This window comes from Lycorma delicatula, chromosome 8, assembly GCF_047948215.1.
Source record: "Lycorma delicatula isolate Av1 chromosome 8, ASM4794821v1, whole genome shotgun sequence".
Classification (NCBI taxonomy): Eukaryota; Metazoa; Arthropoda; class Insecta; order Hemiptera; family Fulgoridae; genus Lycorma; species Lycorma delicatula.
Window position 1 is genome coordinate 11,065,112 of NC_134462.1, and position 12,767 is coordinate 11,077,878.

The window sequence follows — 12,767 nt, forward strand, 5'->3', positions numbered from 1 at the left end:
AGAAGAACGAACGTACCATTGATCACACACACACACACACAGACACACAAATATATATATATAAACGTATGTGTATAAAATTTTGTGGTTTAAAAATCTCCAAATCTACTAGATCAATTTCATTAAAATTTACGTATGCTATAGTAGTGTATCTGAAGTTATACATGTGAAAATTTAAAAGTCGTTCTTGAGTTAAGCTCAATGTAAGGTTGAAATAATTTGAGCGGGGCAAGTCAGAAGCATAGTTCGTTATGACGCTACAAACTGGAACGTGGAAACAAAATAAAATAACGAAAAAGTCGGTTTTGTTTCTCAGAAGTTCGCATGACCTTTTTGCAGATTTTAACAGTTCATGACACCCTCTAACCAAAAATCACATATTTAGCATCGAACAATTCCGAAATGATGTATATAATGTTGGCCTGTTGTTTGCTTGATATCATAAGGCTGAATGGACCGAATAAAATTTCGCACGATGATTTTTGTATACGTTGACATTAATGTCTTAATATTGGTCACAATCGATCACAGGGCAGAGAGATACACGTCTTATAGTACTCATATCTCCAAATTTTACCCAAAAAATAAGTCAATTATTTTACATAATTTTTAATACTCCTTATGCAGCTTAAGACACTTTCTTTTGGGGTTTGATTTCTTATTCAAATCCCCCAACGAGTAGGGCCAAAACCAACTTTTCCCCGTTTTTGTTATTTCTGGACTCATTACATTTTTTAATTTTCTGGCCTCATAGCTCTGAAGCTTGCTGTAAGTAAAGTATTGTAATCGATCGAAACGGGAGTTATGGTTTTTTTTTCAGTTTTCGATGTTTTATGACCTAGCAACCCTAAAAAGTAATAAAAGAGGGTAATTTTCGTATGTATGTAAGTACGTCTGTTGATGTGTTTAATTTTTGACTAAATAAACCGATTTTCATGAAATTTAGTACACACTCGTGTATGCAAGGAATTTTTTTTGAAAAATGTTGGGGATAACATCTTCAGTGTGTGGGGGTAGATAGTTTTTTGGGTCAATTTTCTCAAAAATTTGCAAACACAACCCAACTCAGTACATGTGTTCATGCTTATCTTACAATTTAAAAAAAAAATGTTTTGCACCCAATTTTTCCCCTTTCCCAAAAATTGAAAAAAGCTATCCTTATTTCTTGCATATCTTTTAACCGAATTTTTGTTATATCTTCCTGAGCATAGTAATAGTACAACTGGCTAAAAAAACATACTTTGGAGGCATTTTGGTGGTGGAGAAGACGATCAAAGTTTAAAAATATAGATTTTTTGAAAGTTTTTACACTTTTTTCATGTATCATTATTTTTTCACTATATAAAATTAAATAACCAATGTCAGGAACGTATAACAACTTTGTTGTCAGCTTTTCTTTTTTTAATAGACTATTAATTTACTACTTTGGTTACTTGGACAATTTCTTTCAGGGTGAAGAATAACAAGTAATTCTTATTTTGCTATTCTTAAGTTATCGCTTTGCACGATGTTTTCAAACTAGATTTTTATGAAATTCTGCGTGATTATTTCTAAATATGAGTCATTCAAGCCGTTTAATTTCGTCAACAATTAGTTACTAAGATGAGAAAATATGGCCATCGTGGGTCTCGTATATCAAAATTTTATTCGGAGTACAATTATCTTTTTACATAATTCTTTGCTTATATAGTATAATGTTCTACTTAATTTTCCTGCTAAGTAGTAATCTATTTAGGGCAATCTATCTACCCTCGGTAGCCAAAGTGCATAATTTTACCGGCTTCACCGAGAAGGTTTTTGCATAAATTTTATGACTTTTTTAAAATTGGTGAATGTAGAAATTTGAAAGAAATTATTCTAATACTAGCATTATAACTGTTCATCTACAAATAATAAAAATAATTACAAGGGTTAAAAAACACACCAAAAAAAAAAAATAAATAAATAAATTGACCTAAAAAACCACAATAAATCGAACTAGAAAAAGAAAACAAGGTATGGAAATAAAGGACTAAACATCTTTATGCAGTATTTAGTTAAAAAAGTAATTGGTGACCAATCAACTTGGTCACATAATTTATTTATCACATATTTATTATTGGTATCACATAATTTATTTAAATATATGTTTCATTTTGTAGAAATAAGAGCCTGACCAGGTCTTACATCGATAAAAAAATTTTATCCTTCAACGAAAATATTTAAATGGAGTTGGGGAGCTCTGAATAGTAATTATTCTATATTAAACAACCCCCAACTACATTTAAAAATTTTCGTTAAAGGACAAAATTTCTTTTCGATGTAAGGCCTGGTGAAAACTTAATCATTAGACATCCTTAAATACCAGTTATTTCTGCAACATGAAAAATTTATTTAAACTAATTAAAACTGCCAGAAAGTTGATTGGTGACCCATTATTTAATTTAATTAAATATTGCATAACGACGCTTAGTCCTTTCTTCTATACCTTGTTTTATTTCTTTTTAGTTCGATTTATTGCCGTTTTTTGGCTCAATTTATTTACTTATTTTTTTTTTTTTTTGGCAATCGTGGTTTTTATTTTTATAATTGTTTTTATTAATGTAATACTATTTATTCGATTGATTTGAATCGTTCAGTTCAAACCCAGCTAACAAAGTGATAGGCTTACAGTTCACAGTTCATTAAAGTTTGTGCTTCAACCGACAAATCTCCACTACTACATATATATATATATGCATAGCCTATGACACTCCCCATAACGTAAGAATTCCAACGCAGGGTCATACATCTAAATCGGTTCGGCCGTTGAGCTGCTACGATGGAACAAACATACATACGTACATACACCCTAAATACATTACACTCTTTTTGGGCAATCGTGTAAAAAATAACTATTTAAGGAAAAGAATTTGAATGTAGAAAGATTCAGAATAACAATCTGAAAGAATTGTGATTAAAACATTGTGTGTTAAAAAAATACTATTTTAGGATTACAATATTTGTAAATTATTATTGTTTATTTTAAGTTTTAGACGGTGTACCACAGAATTTCTGTTTCACTTTAAAAAATGATATTGTAATGGTAACACCCGACACGGATTTGGTCTACAGAGGGTACCTAAATTTTCATGCAAGTTACACAATTTATTTTACGTTATGTTGTTAAGAGTTTACTTTGTTTTTACTGATATCTTGGTAATAGTATTTATAAATATTTAAAAAAAAAGTTCGGTGAATGAATGGTAGGTAAAAAATGAAACCAGATCCTTACAGAGCACCGTATCATAGTGAAACATGTATGATAAGACCGCTAACGTCATTTTATAAAAGATAGGTAAAAATGGTTTTCTATTGTTGGCTTTTTCTTAACGATTAATTGTTTTTTTTTTTCAGTGCAATGAAAACCTAGCAACTGTATTTAAAAGTGCTGTAATAATCTAGTAACGTTTTTAAACAAAAAAAGCTACACTAAAAATTACACCGCCATACCAAATTTGATTTATTTTTTGTTCCAGAAGTAAAACGGATGAAGCTAACAGTGATTTTCCGCTGAATTCAAATATAGTTTCAGAATTACTCTATCATGTAAAGATTTTTAAAAACAACTATTTTAATTTTATAACAATACGTATTTAAAATACCATTTAAACATTGCATTGTTAGTATAATATAATCTTATCTAAAGTGTAGTAATGTTTGATTTTCTACGACATTTTGCGTTATGAATATCCATCTTTAGGGTCCAACAGTAGTCAGCTAGCATGCTCGGACCTCACTTGCCCTGGTATCGATTTTCCATATCCAAAATATCCTGAAGGAACCGTTCACCATTTTCATCGCTGACAGCTCCTAGATTTGGTGAGAAGAAATCCAAGTGCGAATCCAATAACGTGTATCTTGAGTGACATGTTGCAGCCCATGATTTTATAAGATTTTAAAAGATCATCTACTATTTCTTTGTACTCGTAATTTTCGGATTTATGGTTTTGTAAGAATTTCTGGAAAATGCTCTTAAAAGACTTACATGCAGCTTTCCCCACGTCATTTACAGTAATATCGAAGTTGTCATCTTTAAATAAATGTCTAATTTGAGATTCTACAAAGATTCCTTTTTAAGTTTTGCTTCACTGATCTTTGGAAACTTATTTTTTACGTAAGCGAATCCAAGCTCAGTACGATCCATTGCTTTCACGAAGTTTTTCATGCCCGATCTTTCTATGAAGGTAAACGTTTTTTGAATCAACGAGTGGTGCGTTAACATTATTATTCTTTCCTGGAGTTATTACTGTTCGGTTTGGCCACTCTTTCTGTACCTAATGATTTTTTCCGGTGTCTGCCGTCCCACTTGCAAAGAAAACAACACTATTTGGTGAAACCAAGTTGAAGATTACTTTCAAGTCACCACAAATTTTCCAGTTAAATTCTTCATACTTTACTTTATCTAGCAGAAGTTTGAGTTCACGTAAGTTTCTTTCAGATCCGTAGCGTAAGCTAGCGGAACTGATGGAAACTCATTACCAGTGTGCAGAAACACGGCTTTCGAACTATCTTTAGACGAATCCATAAAGAAACACCACTTCTCTTTTGTACACATATCAAATGATTCCATTACAGATGAAACATTATTAAAAAGCTTTTCATAAAAGAAATTCTTGAAGTCATTATGCCTATTTCTAAAATCACATACTTTTGTTTCGCGGTGGACTAAATCGTGAGTCCAAAAGTTCTGCCTCCTTTTTTTTTATAAATTCAGATCTTGTACAAGATAACTGAGGTTCCCTTGTGTTAGTAAATTGCGTTCATCAAACGAATACGAAGCTTCACAGTTTGGATCAACCTTTACATCATCATTATCCTCAACCAAATCTTTGTATTGTAGATCATCACTAAGTATAATGTTTTCTGGTGGTTAAAGCACAGGCAGTTCTTCATTGTGACTCGTAGGCCTCATGGCAGATGGTAAATTATGGTATAAAATAGTGTACTTTGATTTTAAACGAATGCCCGAAATACGGGTCAGTCAAAAGTAACAATCGGTGGCATGATCTTTGAATTCCCGCCAAATCAATGGAACAACAAAGTTTATGTATCGAGAACCCTTTAACAACAACTTATAAGAAATCAGATACTAGTAGCTTAACAAATGTGAGGGGCCCAATGTTTTTTCCTGGCTTTTTCCTAGCCAAAATGAAGCTCATAAAATTTTTTTATGAGAGTAAAACTACGTTTCTGATATTTAAATGTTACTATTCCTTATATATGCGTAATACCATAACATAATTGCATAATTTCAATAACGTAAGTAACCTTTTACAGGGTGTAACTTGAAAACTAAAGGTGATAGAAAAATTCTGTTAACATTTTTCAATTCTAGGGGGAAAATACATATGGAAATCAGTTCTAAATGCTCTGGGACAAAATTTTGTATACCGATGTTATTTATATTTTTTTTCTTTAGTTGATTTTATTTTTACAACAGTAACTCAAAACCTTCTGATTCCGAAAAGGAATGAAAATTTTCTATTACACGAAATATATCAGTCCAGATCAAGAACAGAATCCACCGAAAACTTCAGAATGAAGGTTGAATTTTTACTATTCCACCATGGAAATCGGAATTTACATTGCTATTACATTTATTTTACCTCCTGTTCATTAACTTTACCAATATTTACCTAACGCAGATCAAAATAATCACGCTAATAACAGAAGATTTTCCTACAGAAAAAAAAAGATGTTTGGGACCATTATAAAAAAAAAAACACATCATCTTAAAAACACATCTAAAACATTTTTTGTTTAAAAAATATACATACTTGTCATTTTTAAAATTTGTAATCATCATTGTTTGATGTTAGATTAACCCACCGGGTTGGTCTAACGATTAAACTCTTCATACTAAATCAGCTGATATCGAAGTCAAGAATTCTCACGTTCGAATCCTTATAAAGGTAGTTGTTTTTATTCGGATTTGAATACTAGAGCGTGGATACCAGTGTTTGGTGTTTTTTTTTTGTTTTTTTTTTTTTATTTAACCTCCGGGATCACCGTTAGGTATTGTTTCAGAGGATGAGATGAATGATTTGTAGCGTATGTGAAAATGCCATGCCTGACCGGGATTCGAACCCGGGACCTCCGGACGAAAGGCCGAGACAATACTTGCGCCACGGAGGCCGGTTCTTTGGTGTTTCAATTAACCAATCATATACATGTCAAGTATAGTCGCCTGAATTTGTACAAGTCACGAACAAGGGAGGCGGCTACGGGACCCAATTCTAAAAAGCTACATGGAACATCTGGAAAATTTCGGAATATTCATAAGAAATAAATAAAAATACAATAGATTATTGGATTATATTGATAGATAAACTAATGTAATAATGATATTTAAAATACATTCATCAGAAAATTTTGAAAATTAGTCGTAAAACATAGATTAAAAAATAATACATCTTCCATAATTTCAAAAGTCCTTACTTCATATCCTTCAAGAATCAATACGGATATTTTTTTGATGTTTCTACCTTTTCTTTGCTTATCTTAATCAAAACGTAATGAAAAAAATGCATACTTTTGGATTCCAGAGAGCCATATCTCAAACTCGGTAGTAATCTCTTTACATCGTTTCCCTGTTATTTTTTATCAAAACGGTTTTGCTTTTTTCACACCGCAGCTGTTTTTTTAGTTTATTAAAATTTTAAGTAAAAATAAAATTAAATAATGTAAAATAATGTATGTATAACAATATAACTTAAAATAAAAATCCTAAAATTGTAATTTTTAAAATAATAATTACTATTATCTTTTCTGCTAAGAATACTATAAATTCTAAATTGAGTAACTGTTCACCTTTCTTAGTTTCATTCTTTTATTATATGTTGATGCGTTTCGGAACCACTCCATCGTCAAAACTTTATTGCGTACAATAAGTTTTGACAATAGAGTTGTTCCCAACACGTCAATATATAAAAAAAGAATGAAGCTAAGAAAGGTAAACAGTACAAAACATAGAGAATAAATCTTACTTAAAACCAAAAAAAAAAAAAAACACTACTAGAAAAACAAAACAGTTCTTAAAATTTAATTTTTGAAACCAGTACTAAATAACGGGTAAATAACTTGCTATTAGTTATTTATTTCTAATTTGGTTTCAACTTCTAAAAGTCAAAATTTAAAGAAGAATAATATTACTTTTTACATTTTAACTACAATGTATTTTCATTTTTTAAAGATTAATCCTATTAAAAAATAAAATTGTTAAATTTATACTGGCAGAAAAAAAAAGACTAAGTTATATTGAGGCGATATGAAAATTCTATAAATTCTCAATGATGAAAAATACGACAAAAGAAAACACAGTTATTAGAGAATAAAATTAAAAATTTGTTTTAATCACAGACTTTAAAAAATATGGATGTTATAAATATTTAGTTTCTACATGACATAATACACTTTTAGAGATAGTAGACGTTAGGGGAGATAAAAATCAATGTCAGCATTTTTTAGAAACGTAGACACGAGAGAGAGAGAGAGAGAGAGAGAGAGAGCGAGAGAAAGAGCAATCGAGAGACGGGGGATAACAGATGAAAAAAAGAGGTACCGTTATAAATTGTATGGGTGAACGACTGCAATGAACATTTACTGTGGATTGTAGCGAACCAACGATCAGGATCAGGTGTGCTCTGTTCCATGTTCCTTTTCCCTCTATTTCGAAGCGTGAACATGTTAGTGCAAACGCGTGCGTGTAGGGTGTGTACGGTGAGTTTGTGGCACCTCATTCGACCACATAACTACCACCACCAGAACCGGCGGGTTTTGTTATATGGTTTTCGAAAATAATAATAAAATTAGCTTATATCTCTGTCTCTCTCTGTTCAGTTATTACCTTACTGTACAGCAGACGAAGGTGTTGAACCAAATAAATATTTAATTAAAATATTACATCAATCTGCGCCGAGAATTTTATTATACATCCACGCCAAATAAATAATAATTAATTCATAAACTTCATAACACATACATCACTTTAACTTTAAAAAAATATTCCCCAGTAATTAAAATACTCTATCGGTGATGAATTTTATTAACATACATGTCATTAAAAAAAAATTATACGGATATATAATAATTTAAAAAAAAATTCATGTCCTGGGTCAGGATCTCTACTATCTATTCACGATATCGTAATAGTATCTCTACTATCTATTTACGATAAAGAACAAAGTCTTTAAATAATAAACAAAATTTACGTTAAGAAATAAAAAAGGTGTTCAAAAATTTAGATTTTTAAAAAATTAAACTCAAATACTGACTTGGGTGTAGTATTTGACTATATGACTTCGTCCAACAATAGTTCTGAAATAAAAGCTGTTAAAAAAGCATTCAAGGATTTTTTTAAAATCAAGTTAACTTATAATTCAAATTTTTTAATGGATATTTCTAGCACCCACATCTGGGTAAGGAGCTAGATTAAAAAAATTAAATAAAAAATGTGAGAAATATTCATATGAACGGGTAAAACAGGAATTAACAAAACTAAAATGAATACCAATGTTTATAAGTTTAAAACAATGTTACACTAAGTGAGCTGAAGGTTTGCCGCTCCTCTCTTTGTCAAACGAGCTGTCGGCTGGCTTTGGTTTGACGGGCGAGCGGGGTTTGTTGTACTATCTAACCAGACGACATCATCCGAATGAAATAAAGCGACTAGTCCAATAGACAGCATTTTGCGAGAGGCAAACTTTCAGCTCACGTATTATATAATTAAATTAAGGGAAAAAATTCCGTTCACCTGTTGAAATGCAATGGGATTTCTTATTGTTTATTCCACATAGCCGAGATCAGCACAAGCCCACCGAAAAAAAAATGATATTCAGCATTCTCTACAAGTGATACCGTCATACTGTTCACAAAAGGGAAGCCGGCTGTTTAGCAGACATCATTAACTCGGAGAAACAAATCGTCGTTTGAGAAACAAGTGCGTCGTTTCCTGCAGGCGTTTTAAATTTCTCGATTACAAGAAATACAGGAAAAATTAGTGTGAAGAAACTAAATAATGCATACTTTTCTGTACATAATATACAAAAAAAAATATTAAAAGGCGTTTTTTCTTTTGCAGTTGAAATTTTTTTGTATTACATCTTAAATGTTGCACATTTGCGCTTCGTTTAATTAGATTTATATTATATACGTTATTTTTCTATACGTTATCGATGATGAAAATTTAATAATAGAAATGCGCATCTTATAGACCAAGCCAAGCAAGGTGCTGTTGTATTACACCTTTTTTAATATTTCATCTGTTTATGTATTTGCGATACAGTTACGGCCAAATGAGTTTTCAGTTTTTATAAAATTTTGCAACAAGGTTTGTTGCTATTAATCAAAAGGACCTGCGTGTAATAAGTTTTCATAAAATTTTCCGTTTCAAAATACGGAGAGGTGCTATGGAGGGATACTTCCATTGGAAAGCCACCAATAAATCTATTATTAAAGATCAGCTATTATTAATTTGTTTCTCAAAGGCTACCCGTTAGATACTTCATTTATTACGTAGTTTACTCAATCATTTAAAAATAAAATTAGTCTTTGAGATTGTTTGATGTCTTAGTACACTATTAAATACTTATTCTTCAATATACTTAATTTTATCGTTTTCTCCTCTGCCATTTTATTACAAAAACAGTGGATCCAATGGAATTACACCTTGATAGTCCGATATGTATAGACAGTATATGCAATACACATATGCAATATACAATGCATATGATTCGAATATGATTGCATATGATTTACAAGTATTTAAAAAAAAAAGGAATTAAAAAAGTACGAAAATACAGTGTAAGTACCGATTAGAAAACAAAATTAGTCGCTGATGTCCATGTCTTGGAAACAGTGCATACGGTATTGAAAATAAGCAAAGTTATCTTTGAACAGGATAAACTTTTCAAAATCAATTATTTCCCTTTTTTACTTTTAACGATTAAATTTTATTATAGAATTCAATCTGCAAAAAATGATTGTGGTCAGCTGTTGAAATAACTAAAAGTCATACATTTTCATTTTTTATAAACGTTTTTTTAGAGTTTTCTTTTGATATCGTTTGCGATAGAAAAAACGGTAATCCATTTTGGGTTACAAAAATTGATTAACCATTATAACCCGTACTATATATTTCTATTATTTATTTTAGTTCAACATTCTAAATTTATTTCTTATCGACTTGTTACGGAACGGTATCGAAAAAAAAATTCAACTCCTACAAAATGTATTTAATGAGAGAACATAAATTAAGTACATTTGATTTTAAAACAAATGATAATTTAATACGTACATAAGTAAAACGAAAAAGAAAAAAACATGACAAAAGTTAGTTTTGGAATCGGTGGAGACAAATAATGAATCGTAGGGGTGGGGGTTGTAAAGGACATAGTTGTAATTAGACGATTATCTTTAGAAGATCTCTCGGGGGATATATTAGGGATAACGTGGGTGTGAGCCGAGACAGAGACTGAGAATATAGTAGCAAGGGGCAAAGGAGAAAGGAGGTGGTGGAATAGCTAATTAATTCTCTTTATCATGACTACTGCTGCTTTAATCTACTACTACAATTCTCTCCCTTTTCCAAACGCCTGTTTCGCTTCTAACTCTCTTACCCTAACTTTAACATATAACTTCAGGAGGGTTGATCGTGTATTTGTATATAAGCAATCTGTGTAATATTCATCGAATATTCATTGAGTTTAAGACTTGTATTTCATTTGCTTACCGCCCACATTAAAAGGGATGTGTATTTAAAACAATAAATTTAATTACAACACACCATTTGATAACCACCCATTAATTATTGATACGTTTATGAATAAACAATCGTAAAGTATGAATAATTAAAAAATGATGGATTACGCTATCATCAAAACACTGTATTAATTTTTTTTTTTAAATTCATCTAAAATTTGTATGAAAATTTTCTTATTTATACATATATATTATTTTTATTTATTTTTCATTTTTTTATGATTATTGCAGAAAATAAATATACCGAATTTTAAGATTCTTAAGTAATCTTAAAAAAGAAAAACCTTGCACACAATTACGGCAATCAAGTAGTCGTTAGATTCTGCTCTTTGAGCTTGATGGGTTCAACGCAACATTTAAAAAAAAAAATTGCATTTGCCTTTAAAAAGCGCAAAATAAAGTTATCTATTACTTATATATTATCAGATGTTCAGAATGTTTTTCGTTTTTTTTTCATGTAAAAACATATCCGCTTTGTTATAAAATGAATTTATTCATAAAAAAAATGAATTTTTACTTTCTACAACCTTCTCCCAACGTTTGAGATATCTTATAAATGCTATTTTTATAAAACACTTAAAAATGTTTTTCTGTTTTATCGCATAAAAATCTTGACACTTCTGTTAGATACATGAAATGCATCAAGAATACATTTTTCCTAATATGGTTATCCAAATGCAGGAACAAGTGGGATCTAAAATTTGTATGAAAATTTTCTTATTTATACATTTATATATTATTTTTATTTATTTTTCATTTTTTTATGATTATTGCAGAAAATAAATATACCGAATTTTAAGATTCTTGAGTAATCTTAAAAAAGAAAAACCATGCACACAATTACGGCAATCAAGTAGTCGTTAGATTCTGCTCTTTGAGCTTGATGGGTTCAACGCAACATTTAAAAAAAAAAATTGCATTTGCCTTTAAAAAGCGCAAAATAAAGTTATCTATTACTTATATATTATCAGATGTTCAGAATGTTTTTCGTTTTTTTTTCATGTAAAAACATATCCGCTTTGTTATAAAATGAATTTATTCATAAAAAAAAAGAATTTTTACTTTCTACAACCTTCTCCCAACGTTTGAGATATCTTATAAATGCTATTTTTATAAAACACTTAAAAATGTTTTTCTGTTTTATCGCATAAAAATCTTGACACTTCTGTTAGATACATGAAATGCATCAAGAATACATTTTTCCTAATATGGTTATCCAAATGCAGGAACAAGTGGAAATTTTATCACCACCTATTCAAGTACCACTGGTTGTCACGAGTCATCTTTACCACACGAGGCGTTATTCATAACGGTGGAACGCAAGGGTATCGGAGGATATTTTATCCCCCTATTCATTGCAGAGCCCGGACTTCAGTCCCTTGCTGCTGGGTCTTTCTAGTTAACTGATGGGTGTTTGATTTATTAGGCGGTTATACATTTGTTTTTATTTTAAGATGGACGGAATTAGGGATTGCGTTCCAGTTCTTTGTAGATTGGGTTTTGAAGTATTCTTACTTGAGTTATTCCTAGGGATATATTTGTTTTTGTTAAAGAGGTGGGAAATCCCATTTACTGACGCCTAAGCAGTGTCGGGCTCGCTAACAGGTGCCGCAAGATGTTATTAATATGCGTATGTAAACCTGCGCACTACCGACTAAACCACCACCCCGGCTAGCATCCTTCCTGGAACCGCTAACGAAGCATTCCTTCTGGAAGGGGGGGTTACACGCCCACTCACACATTCATACGTCATAGTGCAATCGCATCATAATAGGAATATCAACAAAAACACATCTAGTAGGAATGCGCCTGATGGGGCCCTAGTTTGTGGAGGGAACAATGAGACTTCCCTTCGCGAAGAGAGTCGCATGAGGTATTTTTAGACGGTTGCCTGACTAATAATTGTAAAATGAAGGAAACATGTGGGCGTTATCATGAATAAACAAAACTTTCATTCTGTTTACCTGTGCTGGTTGCTTCATAATTCT

At 30.9% G+C, this 12,767-nt stretch overlaps 1 protein-coding gene across 1 annotated transcript in view; it reads right to left on the minus strand.

Annotated features, from left to right (window-relative positions):
- LOC142328870 (DNA-binding protein D-ETS-3-like) overlaps positions 1-12,767 on the minus strand; it is a 401,528-nt gene that overhangs the window by 42,045 nt on the left and 346,716 nt on the right. The gene's annotated exons all lie outside the window — the stretch shown is intronic.